The following is a 20,024-nucleotide window of genomic DNA, read 5'->3' as shown; positions in this document are numbered from 1 at the left end:
CATGGGCAAGATAATGAGTACATTTCTTATCAAGCATTGTAGCCTCCTCCTTTGTTTCCCCTTCCCATCCCTTCCCATCCTCCCCCCACCCCCCTACCATGGATTTTTCTGTCTGGGCTAGCTTTGAACCTTTACCCTCAGATCTCAGTCTCCTGAATAACTAGAATTATAGGCGTGTGCCACTGGCTCCTGGCTTTTTATATCTTACTTGTAGGAAATGTTTGGTTTCAGTTCTTTTTAATGACTTTTTTTTCTTTGCTTTCCTGTACTTGTTAGTACATATGTGCTCAGAGGGGTAAACTACTTTCACTATGCAATTGAACAAAACAGAATTATGAAGATAAATTTTCTATAAAATCTATGTAGGGTATAGTAATACAGTAAAAAAATGTTTGGGGTGAATATTTTTTTATTTGGATTACCTGCATTAACTATTTTCTTTAGTGCCAATAAAGTGAGTGAACGTGAAAAAACTTAGAAAAAGTAATTATTGAGGTGAAACTCACAAAGGAAAAACATTTTTATGTTTACATTTTGGAAAAAGTGTTTTGAGTTGGACTATGCATGTTCATTTCTTACTTAAAATATTTTTTGTAATTGAAATTGTAATTTTTTTGTATTGATTACCAGTACTCAGGACTGAATTTAGAATTGTTTTTTTCCCCCTTAATTAGTGCTGTTTCTATGGGATGCAAACTTTTCTCTACTAGCTGAAAGCAGAGACTTCTGGGCACTTTTTACTTTCTTCTTTCTTCACAGTTTGAAAAGACCCTTGCCGCCTGTTTGTCATTGCACATACTGAAGTATAGAATAGAAAATGCAAAACAAGACAGCTGTCCAGGAGGTTTTTTTTTTTCTTTTTAAAGAAGTTGATGGACAAATGGCACAGGGTTCACTGTTCTTGCCAGCTGAGGGTTTAGCTTCCAGAAATAAGTACTTTAGGGGAACAAGTGAGGTAGTGTGGAGGGCCTGAAAGGCTTCATTGACACAGCAGCCTGGGGAGGAGGGTGGGGGGCTCTTGTAGCACATTGTCTGGTATGCAGCGCCTTTTGGAAACCAGCTCTCCCCCAACAGCCCAAAAGCTTCAAAAATTATTCCTTCCCCCTGTGATTCTTGGTTTTCTAAATGAAATTCCAGAAAGGTATTTGCTTTGGTTTTATTTGTGCTGCGTCTTTGGAGGTCAGGCAGTTAGCGAATCCCATGGTCACTGGGCTTGGTTTGAGGACACAGGACCTGGGTGGTGATGGTGGCTGTAGGTTCCTTGGTACATCAACACTGCAGCATTGATGCATCTCCTTTCAGAACTAAACTCTGTGCGCTGCTGTAGAAGGTAGTGCTAGGGTCAGGGAAGTGAGGCAGATTTGAGGCTGATAAGTTAATTCATGATTCCCAGTTTCTTGTTTTCTTGGAGGATAATCTAGAGAGATTTAATTTACTCTAAAGGATGGCTTTTCCAAGATATGAAAGGTTATTAAATGGGTATCAGTAAAGTTGTGGGATTACTCGTCGACTTTGAAAGAGCTCTTCTTATGTGAGTATCCATAGTGTGTTGGTTTGATAGAGAAAGGCTGGGGCCAGGCAGCGGCTTCATCAATGGAGCCCATTCAAGTACTAACAGTGACCCTGTGATGTGTCTGCCTTGGGAAAGGATGTGGCCTATGGCCCTGCACTTTGAGGAGTTCAGAGTTGTACAGCCATGTTCTGGAAGCACTTTTAAGATCAACAGTCCTCCTTTTACTCTGTAGGGAGCACTAAGACCAGGAAGGATACTTGTGCAGAGTTTAAACAGAGTTAATAGTAGATTCTTGATGAAAAGCCAGACCTTCGTCCTTCCAATACAGTTTCTGTCCACACTACTATTGTTGAAATTGCCTTGTAGTGTAAGAGAACTATTCAAGACAACATATAAGTGCTAAGTTGAAAACCTTTTTGTGGCTTCATATAGAAAAGAGTTTGTTAACTGAAATTACTTAGAAAACGTGATATGATGTTCAAGAATGGTCTGTGTTGTTTGGGGAGCATACATGAAATGTATATTTTTAAATTCAAATGTAAAGGAAGTCTGTGAGCCCTGTCCTAGATTGGAGTGCGTATCCAGGAAGGACTGCTGCCCAGAATCCAGCAAACTGAGAGGGAGAGAAATTCTCTTTTCCTGACGGAAATGAAAGCAGAAAGGGTTTGGGGCTTAGGGTAAGAGGGAGGTGGAGTCCAGGTGATTCACAATTTTACGAGTAAGCTTGGAAAGCCCAGTTCACCTTTGAGAAGGAACCTAAATACCTAGAACTTTATGTTTTTAGAAGTAGGTAACAGAAGTTTAATGGTTGAAATTATGGTTGAGACATAACAAATATTTACCATGTCACCAGAGCGGTTTCTTACTTTTGTTGGGTCTCACTTGTCAATGTAATTCCTACAACTTAGACTCTACCTTTAGGAGTGGCCATGCAGAGTTCTTGGGGGTGAAGCAGCAGGGGCCTTTAGGAGACCCTGGGGTGAAGGCTTTGGTGTGCTTTGGCTGCTGCAAGTTATTTCTTGGTCTTACTATTAGGTCACTTCTGATTTCTATGCCATGTAATTTTCTTTCCTCTTTTTAGAGGAAAGTAAAGGTAACAATCGTTAGCTATCTGCCACTTACACAAGAGATTTATGGCTTTCAATTGAAAGTATGCTTGTTCCAACAAGAGAAGGGTATGCATTAGAGAGACAAGCCTGTGGCAGTTGCTTCTTAGTCTCTTTTGCCTCCCTGGTAATATATTTTAGTCACTGCTCAGCAGTCAAGCTGGGGAATGGGGATTCTCAAAGAGTATGAGAGGCCAGAGAGGTCAATGCTGGTTCAGGGAATAGAAAGTGTGATACATATGTGGTATGCTGGAGGGGGTGGGACAGCCCTAAGTATCTATCCAGGGAACAGAGCAGGGGTTGAATCTACAGAAGGAAGCTGTTTTAGATAGAGAAGGCCTGGTGATAACTATCAGGCAATGGGGAACAGGAATATCTATTCAAGGTTTTAGATCGATCTGACTGCAGTATAGGCATGGATTGTGGGAGAGGGAGAATGAGAAATCATAGAATCAGTGAGATTGTAGGGGTGGTTGAAGAGAGAGGTTGATAGTCTGAAGTAGTAAGGGCAAAACTGTGAATGGCAAATTTGGCACTCAAGGCAAATCAAACCAAACCTTCAACTCGTAATTCAAGATATGGCTTGCACCGGGTGCCAGTGGCTCATGACTATAATCCTAGCTACTGGGGAGGTTGAGATCTGAGAATTGTGGTTTGAAGTCAGCCCATGTTTTTTTTGTCAGTTATGGGGTTGGATTCTAGACCTGGGCGCTGTCCCTCAGCTCTTCAGCTCAAGGCTAGCGCTCTTGAGCCACTTGAGCCACAGCGCCACTCTGGTTTTCTGGTAGTTAATTAGAGATGAGAGTCTCACGGACTTTCCTGGAGGGGCTGGCTTTGAGCTGCAATCCTCAGATCTCAGTCTGCTGAGTAGCTAGGATTACAGGCGTGAGCCACTGGCTCCTTGCTTGCTTCTTGATTCGTAGTGCAAGAAGAATATGGTGGCACTTTCAAGGTTTATCTCCTGGCTTTTTTGTTGTTCTTTTGTTTGCCAGTATCATGGATTTGAACTCAGGGCCTTGAATTTGCATTTTCTTGGCTGACCCTCTTTTATTTGTACCACACTTCCAGCCCAGCTGGTTAATTAGAGATGAAGTCTCACAGTCATTTCTGTCTGGGCTGGTTTTGAAGCATAGTTCCCCAGATTTTAGCCTCCTAAGTAGCTAGGATTATGAGTATGAATCCTCAGTGCCTGGATACACATCTTGGATTTTTTGTTTGTTTGTTTGTTTTTTGTTTTTGTCAGTCATGGGGCTTGAACTCTGGGCTTGGGCACTGTCCCTGTGCTCTTCAGCTTGAAGCAAGTGCTCTACCACTTGAGCCACAGCACCACTTCCAGCTTTTTCTGTTCTGTTTATGTGGTGCTGAGGAATCAAACCTAGGCACTCATGCATGGGAAGCAAGCACTCTACCACTGAGATACCTTCCCAGCCCTTGGGTTTTAATTAATTAGTTATTTGCTTTCAGTGCTGGGCCTCAAGCATGCTAACCAACACTAACTCTGAGCTGCCTCCCACACTTCAACACACTTTTTAGGAATGTAGAGCAGCCCTTTGGTTTGGTTTGGCCAGAAGTTATTAGCATATTTGCTTCCCTTATAGACCTTCCTTGATTATTTATTATTGTTTTATTTTTGCTCTAGTACCAGTGTTTGAATTTAGGGCCTTGTACTCTTACTGGGCTTCCCCCCCACCCCAATCATGGCTGGCGCTGTACCACTTCAGCCATGCCTCCAGTCCAGCATTTTTTTTGCTGGTCCTGGGGCTTGAACTCAGGGCCTGGGCTCTGTTCTTGAGCTTCTCTGTACTCAAGGCTAGGGCTTTTGCCCTTGAGCCATAGGGCCACTTTTGGATTTTTATGAGTAGTTTATTGGAGAGAAGAGTCTCATGGACTTTTCTACCTAGGCTGGCTTTGAACTGAGAACCTCAGATTTCAGTCCCCTGAGTAGCTACCATTACAGATGTGAGCCACTAGCACCCGGCTCAGTCCAGCATTTCAAATTTATTATTATTATTATCATTATTTATTTATTTTGCCAGTCGTGGGGCTTGAACTCAGCCGGGGCGCTGTCCCTCAGCTCTTCAGCTCAAGGCTAGCACTCTACCACTTGAGCCACAGAGCCATTTCCAGCTTTTTCTGCTTATGTGGTGCTGAGGAATCGAACTCAGGGCCTCATGCATGCAAGGCAAGCGCTCTACCACTGAGCCACCTTCCCAGCCCTATTATTATTATTAGGTGGTGATCCAAAGGCATTTGAACGATGGGAGTCAGGTTATGAGTACAGTGCATCTTGGTTAATGTCATACCTTCCATCTCCTTTTTCCACCACATCCCTACTCCCAGGTTGCATTGAATGTGATAACTGTATTTGCTCACTCTTTCTCCCTCCGTTCACATGCGCCCCTTTCCCTTTGGCACCAGTCTAACTTTGCTGATTGATTGAGATAGAGTCTCTCGGACATTTCTGCCTCAGCCGGCTTACTTAACTGCAGTTCTCTAGTTTTCAGCTGCTTTAGTAGCTAGGATTACAGGTGTCCACAACCAGCCACCAGCTTTTCCTTTGCCCTTGGACCTTGTAATTAAGTTGAGAATATCTCAAAAACTTTTCTTACTAATAGTTTCTAATTTAGCGGGATAACCAGGTGTTATTTTTTTTAAAAAACAATGCTATAAACACACACACACACACACACACACACACACACACACACACACAACCTTGTCCTCTGTGCTAGTGTTCAGGCGCAATATTGTAAGCTCTGTGGCTAGGCCAGGCCAGAGGGAGGAGGAAGGAGAATTTGGGAAATATTTACAAAGCAGGATAGACAAGTAAAACTTTTGATGGAAAACGATTTTGAGTTTTAAGTTTCTTTTCTTTTTTTTTTAATTTGAAAGGACTAATGCATGCCTAGTAAAATCTGAATAGCAGTCAAGGTAGACAATGCAAGTGTGTCTCCTTAAGTATAGTCAATGACTGTTAATGGTTTTTGTGTATGTTAGAAATATTTTATTTAGGGCTGGGAAGGTGGCTCAGTGGTAGAGTGTTTGCCTTGCGTCATGAGGCCCTGGGTTCGATTCTTCAGCACCACATAAGCAGAAAAAGCCAGAAGTGGCGCTATGGCTCAAGTGGTAGAGTGCTAGCCTTGAGCTGAAGAGCTGAGGGACAGCGCCCAGGCCCAGAGTTCAGGGCCCACGACCAAGGCACCCAGTTCATTATGTCAATGAAAAACTGCTTTAGAAGAGGACTCCATTTTACTAGACTGCAATATACAATCTAAGAAATATATTCAAGGATAGTCCACTGGGTGAATGTGTTAGTGTAACTTTTGTGTGTGTATTTGTGTGTGTGTATGTTTGCCATTCCTGGAGCTTGAACTCAGCTTTCTTGCTGTCCCTTAGTTTTCATGCTCAAGTGCTTTACCACTTTAGCCACAGCTCCACTACTGGCTTTCTTTGGAAATTAATTGAAGATAAAAGTCTCGTAGACTTTCCTGTCTGGGCTGGCTTTGAACCATGATCCTCAGATTTCCTGAGTAGCTAGGACTATAGGCCTGAGCTACCAGTGCCCCATATATTGTAATCTATTTAAATTGGTCTCCAAACTGTTGGGATATACTAGAGCTATTTCTTAATGTTGGCATTTGAATTAAATTTTATATAAAGAAGAGACAATAAAAATTAAATAATTATATAATGAGTTATAGGTACAGGAAAAGTAACTATAAGCAAAGACTCCTAGCATTTCTGTTTCTGAGAAGCTACTCTTGACTTGTTCCAGTCTGTAGAGTGAACATCTTTCTGAGGATGGAGGTGAGGAGTAGTGGGTATTTTTGCAGACTTTTCAATGCATGGGAAGGGGACTTACAAGCTGGTCATTTCTTATATGGATGGAGAGAAGCTAGCCACAACTGCCACTCTACCAAAATTAAAGACCTTTTTAGGGAAGGTGGCTTTCAGAGGTATGAACACTGACCACATCCCTCTTCAGCAGAAACACATCCTTGCCCATCCATGGCTGTCACTCTGTTGCTTCCTGGTTTGACCTATTATCATGGCTATTTCTCCCAGCACCCTTGCCATCATGAGAAACATGTAGTATCTGAAAAAGATACAAAATAGGTTTACTGATCTGAGTAACAAGCATCAGGGAGGAAAGAGAAAATGAGTCATTTGTTTCAGGCTACCCCCCCATCAGTTCTCCTTTCTATTTAAGTACATGTTGTCCTCTCCCTGCTGATGGTGGAAGAATTTGTTTTAGCTGCAGCCATTTAGCAGTTGCACAATCTTGGGTGACATCTCCAAGCTTCAGTTCCCCCATCTGTAAAAGGGGCAAATTCCAAGTTGGCACAAGCGTTAGGAAGATTGAAAAGGCCAAAAGATGCAAAAGAGCCTATGTTTCATTTTACATTTTCCCGAGGTTCTACTGGAATGGCGGGTATAAGGCAATGTGTTATCTAACCCAAGACACTAGACACGAGCATATTCCATTCTTCCCAGGGTGTGACTGCTACTCCAAGCCTCCCACACTCTATATGCTGTATTGAAACTCTTCCTGAAAGTGTATCATCTATAGGAATTCCTACCAGATTTCTTGATATTATATAGCACTTTATGGCTGGCAAAGGGATCTTAGCAACAATGATCTAATTTAGACCCCCCCTTAGCAAACCTTTTGGGCCAAGGCACATTTTAATCTTATATAACAAATGACATCACTGAAGCTCAGAGAGAGTGATAGAAGGAAATCAAAGCTCAGAGAAGACATATAAACAGCTGAGGCCAGAAATAAGTCACTCTGGAGTATACATACTTTTTTTTTTTGGTCCGGTCGTGGTGCCTGAACTCTGGGCCTGGGCGCTGTCCCTCAGCTCTTCAGCTCAAGGCTAGCGCTCGACCACTTTGAGCCACAGTGACACTTCTGGCTTTTTTCTTATTTTGCTTATATGGTGCTGAGGAATCGAACCCAGGGCCTCAAGCATGCAAGGCAAGCGCTCTACCACTGAGCCATCTTCCCAGCCCCGAGTATACATACTTTTCAACTTATGATAGGAACATGTCACAATAGTCATAAATATCTTAAGTTGGAGCTGGGAAGGTGGCTCAGTGGTAGAGTGCTTGCCTTGCATGCATGAGGCCCTGGGTTCGATTCCTCAGCACCACATAAGCAGAAAAAAAAAGCCGGAAGTGGCACTGTGGCTCAAGTGGTAGAGTGCTAACCTTGAGCTGAAGAGCTGAGGGACAGCACCCAGGCCCAGAGTTCAGGCCCCACGACCGGGCCCAAAAACAAAAACAAAAACAAAAAAAAAATCTTAAGTTGAGAATGTGTTTAATCCACCTCACCTACCCAACATTATAGCTTAGTAGCATAATGCTGTAGACTGATACAGTATAATATAGTGTAGAGAATCAGTTGGGATAGCATGGCTGCCTGGGGGAAGTTTCCTGCCACTTCCCAGCATGGAGAGAATTCTTTCTAATATCTTAACCATATAGCTAGCTCAAAAGAAAGATCAAAATTCAAATGAAACAAAAATAAAGCAAGAAGGGCTGATGGTATGACTCAAGTGATAGAGGGCTTGCCTAGTGAGTGCAAGGCCCTGAATCCAAACCCCACTGAAAAAGAGGGAGGAAAGAAGGAAGGAAGGAAAAAATAAATAGCATTAGTGCGGTAATAGTTCTATGGAGCAAGAAATAGAAACAATTCCATTTTTAATGAGGAAAAAATGTAAGAACTAAGACCTGTCTAATGTTAATCATTTAACAGGGAGCCAGGCCAACATGGGAGCCTGGTCCTCCAGCCACCAAATTCAGGGCTTTCTTACACTTATATCATTATTATGCTCTTATTGTTTATATTGTGTCATATAATTTCCTTTTAATTCACAGTAGTTAACCTCTTGCCAGAATTAGTTAAAGGCATTTTTTGAATACCATGTAAACTACTCACCATTTAAGAAAGTGGTTTCTTTTTTTTTTTTTGTCAGTCATGGGGCCTGAACTCTGGGCCTAGGCACTGTCCCTCAGCTCTTCAGCCCAAGGCCAGCGCTCTACTACCTGAGCCAGGGCACCACTTCTGGCTTTTTCTGTTTATGTGGTGCTGAGGAATTGAACCCAAGGCCTCATGTATGCAAGGCAAGCACTCTATCACTGAGCCACCTTCCCAGCCCCCCCCCCCGTGGTTACAATTTTTAAAATGGCAATTCTACAGATTCACCAACTCAAGGCCTTGTGCATGGTAGGCAAGTGCTCCACCACTGAGCTATACTCCCAGACATTTTTCTTTATTTTGAGACAAGCCCTGACAGGTCACTCTATGTTGCCCAAACCACTTCCAAACTTGTGATGCTCCTACCTCAGCCTCCTGAGTAGCACCGAACCAGATTACAGAATTACAGAAGCACCTAACCAGACTTGGCTCTTACTAAATGTTTTTGATAATAGTATGATAACAACAATAATAACTTTTGTAAAGGGAGAAAGAAGCCACACATACGCATACTCACACACCAGTGTGTAACTCCCTATACCAGTAGAAAGCATCTCAGTTCTGCATTTCAGTAACTGATATTTTCTTGGCATATTAATGTGTAGGAAATTACAAGCTACAGTGCTGTAATATATCATCAGAGAATGTAAAGTAGATTATAGTATTATATACTCTGATGTCACTGCCCAGCATTGTTTTGGTCTTTTCCTTACTTACAGATACATTTACTAAATCTTACCTTAACAATATGTTAAAAAAAACAAAGACCTTGTATTCATCTTCTTTGTTAACAATGTATCCCTTGTTTGCCTACTTCTGTCTTCTTGCTCTTTTGGGGTCATAGCTGGTTTTTGCTCTGCTTATGCTTCTAGTTCTCAGCACCACAGGTGGCCTGAAGAAGAAGGATAGAGCAAAGACTTAGTGATCACACGTTTAATAGGATTGTTCTAGATTTGGGATTATAGAACAAAGAGTAGAATTCACCTTTAGAGTGAAGAATTAGCTTTATCCAAAGCAAGGTGTAGCCCTATCCCTTAGTTACTGACAGATGATCTCTTGGCCCCAGGAATGTCCTGTCAATAAAAATGTCTTTTTTGGCCTGGGAAGTTTGGCCACCAGTTGTTGAGCCATGTGATTTACAGTGGGGGTTTGGGAACATGCAATGTCAGTTCCAAACGAAATGGTCAAACATGCTGGCAGTGTGATCAAGCCCCAGTGAAAATTGTACACTGAAGACTTGGATAGCCGGGCACTGGTGGCTCACACCTGTAATCCTAGCTACAGGAGGCTGAGATCAGAGGATTACAGTTCAAAGCTGGCTGGTGCAGGAAAGTCTGAGAGACTCTTACCTTCAATTAACCACCCCAAACCCAGAAGGGGAACTGTGGTTCAAAGTGGTAGAGCGCTAGCCTTGAACAAAAGAGCTCAGGGACAGCTCCCAGGCCCTGAGTTCAAGCCCCACAACTGACAAAACAAACAAGCAAAACAAAACAAAACAAAAAACAACTTGGAAAAACTTCCATAGTCGGTAGTGCTAGAGCTTTGCCATCCTTCTCAGCAGGGAGGAAGTGATGGTCGCTAGGACTCCACAGGAGATGGAGGCCGGGCTGGGCCTGCCCCAGATCTTGCCCTATGTATCTCTTCTTTTGGTTAGCTCAGATTTTTTTCTATAATAAAAATTTGATTCTAAGTATTATGCTTTCATGAGTTCATGGAGTCATTCTAGCTGTTATGCAACCAGAGAGGATACTGGAAAATCTGAACTTGTGTCTGAAGTAGGGAATCCTTATGGAGTCCTGCATCCTTACCCAGAGAAGTCTTGTCTAACTGGAATAATTGATGGACAGACATCATTGCATCTCCCCAAACTGACATTTACACTTAGATTTTGTACTTCCTGGCTTGGTTATTTTTCTGAGATGCTGCTGCTTCCTCTCCCCCCCCCTCCTCCTCTTCTTTTTGTCATTTGGAGAGCTTGAACCTGGGGACCTGGGCACTGTCCCTGTGCCCTTTTGCTCAAGGCTAGTACTCTACCCCTTGAGTCACTTCTGTATATGTGATGCTGAGGAATCAAACCCAGGGCTTTGTGCATGCTAGGCAAGCCCTCAACCACTAAGCCTGTGCTTCAATTTTTTTTGGGGGGGGGGTCAGGTCGTGGGCCTGAACTCTGGGCCTGGACGCTATCCCTCAGCTCTTCAGCTCAAGGCTAGCTCTCTACCACTTGGGCCACAGCGCCACTTCTGGCTTTTTTTTTTTTTTTTTGCTTATGTGGTGTTGAGGAATCGAACCCAGGGCCTCAGGCATGCAAGGCAAGTGCTCTACCACTGAGCCACCTTCCCAGCCCCTGCTTCAAATTTTTTATCCCTAATTTTCTTAACAGAAAATAGAAATTAGAAAATTGGAATCTAAATAAATAATATATTTAAAAGGCCATATTAGCAATGAGAACTGTTGAAAACTGTAAAGGATCATCAAAATATTTGAATGATAGTTGTTTCATTATGTTATTACAATAGAACTAATGATAGGGATGAATGTGGTTAGAGGGATAGGTTCTTAGACAAGACTTTATCCAATCATTCATTACACAAACAATTATTGGATTTATATTGTGTGCAGGCAATTGGGAGGTAACAGGAAAAAAAAGTCAGGACCCTGAGTATATTCTACTCAGGGAGAAAGGTAATAAAAAGGCAAATGAGAGCTGGGTGCTGTTGGCTCATGCCTGGAATCCTAGCTACTGAGATCTGAGAGGATTGCAGTTCAAAGCCAGCCTGGTCAGGAAAGTCCACAAGATACTTATCTCCAATAAGCCACCAAAAAACCCCCCAAAACAAAAAACCCTAAGTGGCACTATGGCTCAAGTGGTAGAGTACTAGCCTTGAGCTGAAGAGCTGATGAACAATGCCCAGGCCCAGCGTTAAGCCCCACAACTGACAAATAAATAAATAAATAAATGTAATATACAGGAGGGTTATAGTTATATGTCAGGTAAAGAGTACATTTCTTTTTTTCTTTACTACTTTTCACTTCTAAATTTTTTGAGACAGAATCTTGTTATGTTTCCCATGCTAGGCTTAATATTATGGTCTTGAGGGATCCTCCCTCAGCCTCCTGAGTAGCTGGGATAATATGCACACATCAAATGCACCTGGCTGACCAACAGAATTGATATTGTTGCAAGTCCATTGGAAGGGGTGCTTCTTGAGATATGGTAGCCAGAGAAAAGGTCTCAAAGAAGCTGATATTCAAACAAAAATTCTTGAGGAGGAGAAAAAAGAATATTTGAAAGGGTAATGGGCCTAAAGTGGGCAGGGATGAGATGATGATGTACCTATGTGGCAGCAAAAGGATTTGGGTTTTTATTAAGAGCAATGTCAAGCTTGGATGGTTTTAAGGAGGATCTGGCTCGATTCACTTTAAATAAGATATTCCAGCTGCTGACTGGGAGGAGGAGGCAGTGGCAGATGTCAAGAGACCAGTTAACTAGTTGATGGCTGGGAGAGATGAGGAAGTGAAATGGTCAGATTCTAAAAATGATTTTAAGGTAGAACCTCAAAAAGCTTGCTAATGGGTTAGATGCTGAGGATAGGGGAAGTAAGAGGTAGAAAGCTCTGCTAGCAGAGTCTCTGGGAAGCAGATAGAGGCATTAGGACAGAGCTGTATGAAGTAGGCGACACCTATACAGGAAAAGGGGGAGGACGTAGAGTCAGGCAGCAGGACCTTCAGACTGAAATGTAGACAAAACCTTGGGAGACCCATTGGGGGAACTTCAGGGTAAAGGTGTCTCTTAGAATCTGAGTTTTCTTATTGGACTGAAACGTTGAGTGAGGCCCTAGTAACTACCCTCTTTGCTCAGACATTGGCTCGGAGCTGCCTGGAAGGAATTTGCTTTGTTTAGAAAATCAAGACAGATCCAGAAGGTGCTAACAGCTAGAGGCTGGCAGCTCACTGTACCCCTTACAGCTGAAGAGCAAGGTCTTTCTTGAAGACAGATCCAAGTGAGGCATCTCCATGGCTACTAGAGTCTTACTTTTGTTCCACATGGGATCTACTTTTCCACACACACATCAGTGGAGGTTCTTTCAGGATTCCAGTGGGCTCTTCTGAAAGACCCGGGCGTAACTTCTTTCTCCATTATCCATTCTTTTTTTTGTGTAGGGGGGTGGGAGGTTGGTACTGGAATTTGAACTCAGGCCTTTGTACTCGCTAAGCCAACATCTCCAGCCCTCTTTTTCAGTGGTTATTTCCCAGCCCTCTTTTTCAGTGGTTATTTCCCAGCCCTCTTTTGCAGTGGTTATTTCTAGATAGGGTCTTGCTTTTTTTTTTTTTTGCCAGGCCCACACCTGGAGTGTAATCCTTATATTTTATGCTTCCTGGAGTAGCTTGGATAACAGATATGCGCCAACATACTTAGCTGCTTACTGTTGAAAAGGTGTTTTGTTTTTTTTTAACCTGGGTTGGCCTAGAACTTGAGATCTTCCTGATTTTAGTCTTCTCAATAGCTGGGCTGACAAGTACACATCACTGTGCCCAGCTATGGGTTGAGATGGGGTCTTATAAACTTTTTACCTGGGCTGACCTAGAATTGCCATCCTCGTCATCAAAGCTTCTCAAGTAGCTAGGATCACTTGTATGAGCCACCATGCCCAGCTTCCTTATCCATTCTAATCCTACTCTCATTCCCTGATAAAGATGATAGTAGTAGTATCATCGTTGTGTGGCTTGAAGGCTTACCTGGTGGTGTAACACAAACTCTTGTTCTCTAGGGAGTCAGATTCTCCAATATCCCCACCCTTCACTGGGCTGTGCTTACTGAGCTAGAGTCCAGTGTGAGGAGGGAGTCTAAAGGCAACTACTCTTCCTATTGTGCTGTGTAATAGCAGTTCTGTCTCTCTTTCTGTTCAGGCTCAGTATCCCTGTCCACTCCAAGTCTCTACTTTGCATCGTGGCTTTAGTGTGGCTCAAGTGGGAGAGTGATAGCCTAACAAGTGAAAGTCTCTGGGTTCAAAACCCGAGTACCATCAAAGAGAAAGACAAAAAGAGCCCACACCTCTCAAATAAATAAATAAGCAAGCAGGCTTGATGCGGGTGGCTCAATCTTAGCTATTCAGGAGGCTGAGAGCTGAGGCTTAAGCCAGCCCAGGTAGGAAAGTCCATGAGACTCTTATCTCCAATTAACCACCAAAAAGCCAGAAATAGAGTTGTGGTTAAAGTGCTAAAAAAAAAAAAAAAAGGTCAAGGACAGTTCCCAGGCCCTGAGTTCAAGCCCCAGGACTGACACACATACACAGGCACATAAAACATAAAATAATAAACAAATAAAAGCTTTTTATTATGCTAACTCTAGTTAGTCCCCAACTTGCCTATTTTTTATTCTTTTTTTTTTTTAGCATTTAAACTGTTATTATTAAGAAGTTGTATGAAGTGGTTACAATTATATAAATCAGGCTATGATACAATGCTTCTTGAGGGCTGGGAAGGTGGCTCAGTGGTAGAACGCTTGCCTTGCATGCCTGAGGCCCTGGGTTCGATTCCTCAGCACCACATAAGCAAAAAGAAAAAGCCGGAAGTGGCGCTGTGGCTCAAGTGGTAGAGCTCTAGCCTTGAGCTGAAGAGCTGAGGAACAGTGCCCAGGCCCAGAGTTCAGGCCCCACAACCGGACCCCCCCCAAAAAAAACCCCACAAAAAACATAGATCACTTTTCACATGGAATACAATTAATTGCATTTGTTCACCTTTCCTCCCTCCATTCCTGTGTCCCTCCTCTGCCCCTGCCCCAAACAAAACAAAACCAAGCATGTTTCTACTTCCTGGCATTCATTTTGATAAACAGTATTTTAGTTATTTTTTCTTTTCTTTTTTTAAATATGGCAGCGCTCATGTTCACTGCCCATCTATTTCCCCCCTAGGGACATAGTGTGTTTGTTAACCAAATTAGTTCTCTGTGTCAAGCCCCCTTCTATATCCTTTTAATTTTATTGCTTAAGAAGATGATTGTGACCCTTTTCCATCTATTTCTGCTACCTGGCCTTTCTTGCTTAGCAGTGGGGCTGGGGTCAAGTCCGTCACTATCAAGAATCACAACTCTGTAACTCCCTTCATCCTTGGCCTACAGAGGAAGGTGACAGCCAAGTATAGAGGTGTTGGTGCTCCTCTAATAGCTCCATGCTGACACTGTAGTGAGTAGTGTCTTCTATGAACCAGAATTCCAGAGTGAGTCTTAAATAATAGATGGATTCCAGCACATCCACTTCCCTAAAGCTGGTCCCTTTTTTTTTTTTTTTTTTCCCAGTGCTGGGGATGGAACCCAGAGCTGTGTGCAGGCTAGGAAAGCTCTGTCACTGAGCTATGCTCCTAACCCTTGCTGAGCTTTAAAACACTTTTCTTCTCTGCTCATGTGACAATTAGAAGTTCTCAACTTTGCTCGGTGTGAGCCATCACTTATTACATTTGTTTTTATTTTTATTTTTTATTTTATTTTTGCCAGTCCTGGGGCTTGAACTCAGGGCCTGGGCACTGTCCCTGAGCTGCTTTTGTTCAAGGCTAGTGCTCTACCACTTGAGCCACAGAACCACTTCTGGCTTTTTCTGTTTATGTGGCATTGAGGAATTGAACCCAGGGCTTCATGCATGCTAGTCAAACACTCTACCACTAAGCTACATTCCCAGCCCTGTTTTTATTTATTTATTAATTGTCTTTAAAGCCAGCCACTGGTGGCTCTCACCTGTGATCCTAGCTATCAGGAGGATGAATTTTGAGAATCCAAGTTTGAAGCTGGCCTGGGTAGAAAGTCTGTGAGACTCTTATCTCCAATAAACTACTCAGAAAAGACCTAAAATGGCCCTGTGTCTCAAGTGATAGAGCACTATCCTGGAGCAAAAAAAGAAGTTCAGGGACAGTGCCCAGGCTCAGTGTTCAAGTCCCAGGACTGAGAAAAAAAATTGTCTTTAAATAGCTATACATCGGGGTTTCCATCCAACATGTAATTCATGTGTACAGTGCATCTCCTTCCACCATTGTCTCTCTACTTCTCCCACTTCTCTCCAACTTCTCCCACCCCCCAAGTTTCCTAGATCTATTTTCACATATGTACATTTGCCCATCATTCCTTTCTCCATTTATCTTCCCCTGACCCCTTAAATTGTATCTTGCGCCCCCCCCCCCAAACAAGATAGGTCTCAGCTTCCTGGTATTCATTTTGTTAAATTGTTAAATATTCAAAGGGGTTATACCATGTGACTCCACCCCTGCATATACCATACTTAATCAGTTTGCTTGGTGTGTGTGTCCCTGAATATATGTTTTCATATAGGTTTGTATTTTAGACCTCACTTCCATATGAGAAAAAACATGTACCTTTTGTCTCTCTGAGCCTGACATGTCACTCAGCATACTTTTTTCCAGGTCCATTCATTGGGCTTTCACTTTTTGTGGAGCACCGTGCCCTCTGAGCAGTCAGAGCTGATAAGGATGGGGGAAAGAAGCATCCTGTTTGGAGCTGGCTTTAAGTCTATTCTGCTTCCACTGGCCTTCTTCTTCCCCCACAGAGCTGCTAGAGATGGAGGTGAGGACACTGGCAGGCAGGCCAAGGACAGGAAAGGAAGCTAGCGTATTGTGTTGTTTTGCTGCCTAAGGAGCCTGGGGAAGAAGGGTTTGTTTGCGCTCATAGTTTTGCTATCTGGAGGCAGGAGAAGCAAGCATGAGGTTCAGGCTAGTATTTCTGAAGGCAAGGGGTGTTTTCTCAGCTATAGCTCTGGCATAGCAGGAAGAACAGGAGTGATAGCTCCAGCTGTCCAAGGCTGGAAGCAAGGAAGGAGGAGGGGATTAGTATTAAGGCCTCGATGCAGATCCAGAGTGCCAGTCCTTGCTTTGTTATGAGTTAGTGTTCTTAAGTCTTTAATTTTAAAAAAATGTTATTATAAAGGTGATGTACAGAGGGGTTACAATTATATAAGCCTATTAAGTCTTTTTGAAAACCATGTCATGGACATGGTTCTGTTAGCTGCACCGTTTATGTTGAAGATCATGTAGAAGTTGGTAATCTGTCATTCTCCAACTGCTCTCCACGTTAATGCACTCCTCCCCTACTTGTTAATCCTCCAAGATACTAATTTTCAAGTGATTGCTAATTTTTGCATTTTCTCAACCCCAAGGTTGTGGTGAGGTTGGGTTGTGGCATGTACACGACTTTCTGTCTCCATCTCTCATTTCCCGAGTGGAGCTGGACTGCACTAATTGACCTCGAGGGTCTCAGCTGTGCTAAGTTGGGTGTTTGTTAGATCTCGTTAGGCTTGTAATTAGTGCAGGGAATCTAGGTCAGAGGCAAACCATAGGAGCGATGATCTCCTGGGGCATGAATAAAGGTGAAGAATAGCAAACAGGTTCCTCATTCTGGTGATGGGGTGAGCCAGGGACAGGGGAGGATGGGGTGTGGTATACACAGACAGACACAAGGTCACAAGTAGAAAGGCACTCAAACTGTGTGTGTGTGTGTGTGTGTGTGTGTGTGTGCCTCCCGTTTTACTCCGGTTTCCTTCCAACCTCTCCATATATGGTGTGGCTCTAGAGCAGGCTGGGGATTGGCTGCTGTTGTTGGGAGACGGAGCTGGGAGGAAAGCAGAAAAAGAAATGAACTGAGAGCTTAGGGGAGGGCGTGAGAATGGGGGGGGGGTAGCCAGGCTCTAAGGGTTGCAGAGAGAGTGGGGCTAGGTCTGCTTGCCAGAGAGATTTAGTGGATGGAGGAGGAAATTTCCTGTTGGCAGAGGGGTTGGGAGAGTGGCTGGGGAAGGAGGCAAGAGCTATTTCCCAGGGGTCCCAGCTCTAGGCTTAGTGCAGGTTGGTTTAGCAGAGGTGGAGTAGGGGTTAGATAAACCTGTGCCTTTTTTACTTTCTTCTTTTATTTTCTTGTGTTGTTCCTCCTTTCTCTTCACCCTAGACAACCTACAGCTATGCTGTGAAAATTGCATGCAAATCAGCTCATCAGCTTTCCAGGCCGGCTCCTCAGACATTCTTTCTAATGGAGGAAGATCAGGACTGTATTTTTTTTTTTTTTAAATCAGCTCTCCCAACCCCTTCCAAACAATTTAATGGGGGAGAAAGAGAAAAGAGGAGGAAAATGCCATTGAAATAGGAATGAAGCATCTGGTTCTTTATCTGTGTCTACCCCTCACCCATTTCAACCCTGTTCGGGGTTTCCCCCTCCCCATATTAGGACTTTCTCTCTTCCAGTTCATTTGTGTAAGAAAAAAATGATAGCAAAAGTTGTTGGGAGGGAAGGAGGAAGGAAGGTAGGAATAGAAACATTCTGAAAACTGTCCCTCTGCAGCTGTGCAGGAAGAAAGTTGCCCTGTGTAGGCTCAGAGCTCTTCTCTTCCCTACCCAACCCATCATCCATTCACCACAAAACAGCAACTGGGTAGAAGGAAGGGCAGTTTTGCAGGAAGAGATTAGAATGATAGAGGGAGGGAGGGAAACACTGGTGAAATGGAAACAAGAGTTTGAGTACCATCCTGTCTCTAGCACATAAAGGCACATATTTTCACTAAAAGAAATTTTGCTAGTTTCCCACCACAACCATACACTTTAAGCTGCTTTTCTAGTGGAAAGCCTGGCTTTGGATTTAGTTTTGAAATTCTTTTTTTGGGGGGGTCGGTCGTGGGACTGGAACTCTGGGCCTGGGCACTGTTTCTGAACTCTTCAGCTCAAGGCTAGCACTCTACCATTTGAGCCTCAGTGCCACTTCCGGTTTTCTGGTGGTTAATTGGAGATGAGAGTCTCACGGACTTTCCTACCTGGGCTGGCTTTGAACCATGATCCTTGGATCTCAGCCTCCTGAGTAGCTAGGATTACAGGCCACTGTAATCCACTGGTGCCTGGCTTTTTTTTTTTTTGTGCCAATCATGGGGCTTGAACTTGGGGTCTGGGCACTGTCCCTGAGCTGCTGCTCTTTTGGCTTTTTCTGTTTATGTAGTGCTGAGGAATTGAACCCAGGACTTTGTGCATGCTAGGCAAGCACTCTACCACTGAGCACATTCTCAGCCAGCTCTGAAATTGTTGAAACCCAGGAATCAGGCCTCTCTCTTTTTCAAGTCTTTAGCTTTATGCCTGCTAAACTCTTTGACCAGAGGTACGGGCACAGCCTGTGGTGTGATCAAGTGTGTGGGTTAGAACAGTGACCATGATTAACCCTTCTTCACTGTGCTCTGGCCACCTGAGCTGACTGCTGGTTGCTTACGAGCCAAACTAATAATAGCAACCCCAGCAGCCATTTATTGACAGGCATTTTCCATATGTTGCCTTTGCCTATTCAACAGCAACTGCAATTTGCAGACAAGAAAATTGACACTTGGAAAGAGTGTTTTTGCCCAGGGCCTCATAACCATAAAGTAGCAGGGTCAGAACTTGAGTCCAGACCTCCTTTCCAAACTGGGCTCATTTCATCACATTACGGCTTGGTGTTGGAGCAATGGCTGGCAAACTGAAAGTTGTTGGTTTTGGTATCCGAAGATCCCAGCACTGAGTGACCAGCTCTTCTCAGTCCCCTGGGAGTCCCTGATCTTTCTTCTGCTTCTTGTCACTGTCACTCTCCCCAGTATCTTCCTTGCTTTCTGGCTCCCCTTGGTGTCACAGATGATTGGCATGTTGGGACACATATGCCATTCTTGCTTTTGTCTTTTTCTTCATTATGTAGGAGTGAGAAGGAAGAAAAAGAAAGGGAAAACACTGGTTTTAAAAAAAATCCCAAGATAGTGATTTATAGAAAGTATAATTTTAACTCAGATGTGTAGAATTTGTAGCAATGAGTAGCTCTGATAATCATGCTTGTTTTAGAGATTGGAGCTTATTTGAATGACTGAAGCCCTGATTCCTTCAACTCAGCACCCAGGAGAACCTGAGTGACAAATGAAATGGCATCCTTGTGCCTGTTCCTTGGTTCAAGTAGGTAATCAACTACAGGCTAGATGTAGAACACATGAAATTGAGTGTGGAGACTTGATATGGTTCAATGTGGGCATTTGACATTGCCTCCATGGTGTGGGAGTACATCTGAAGAATGGGAAGACTTTCTCCCAAAGGGGTTTCTTTTCTCTTACTTGCCTCCTTTTCCTGACATTAGAAGACCCTCATTGTTAGGATCTACGAGCAGTTCTTCTCCCCCCTCCCCCCACCACTGAAGCTCTTGGACTTAGCCACTGGGAGTGAGGTAGATACTTGATTCAGTAGGCATTATGTCCTTTTCTTTCAAATACATCATCCCCACGTGGCCTGCTCTTCTCTGGACCTTTATCACTGTGGCTGGACCTGACCTTAGAACCTTTAGAGAAAAGCAGCACAATGCTCTGCAAGGAAGCCTGGCAGCACAGCAGTCAGGCGGGGTGGTGCTGTGGGCAGAGCTGTTTTTCTAAAGCTGGGCTGGTCA

Source organism: Dipodomys ordii, unplaced genomic scaffold (assembly GCF_000151885.1).
Source record: "Dipodomys ordii isolate 6190 unplaced genomic scaffold, Dord_2.0 Scaffold26, whole genome shotgun sequence".
NCBI lineage: Eukaryota > Metazoa > Chordata > Mammalia > Rodentia > Heteromyidae > Dipodomys > Dipodomys ordii.
The sequence above is the reverse complement of the archived record's forward strand: the minus strand, read 5'-3'. Positions refer to the sequence as shown.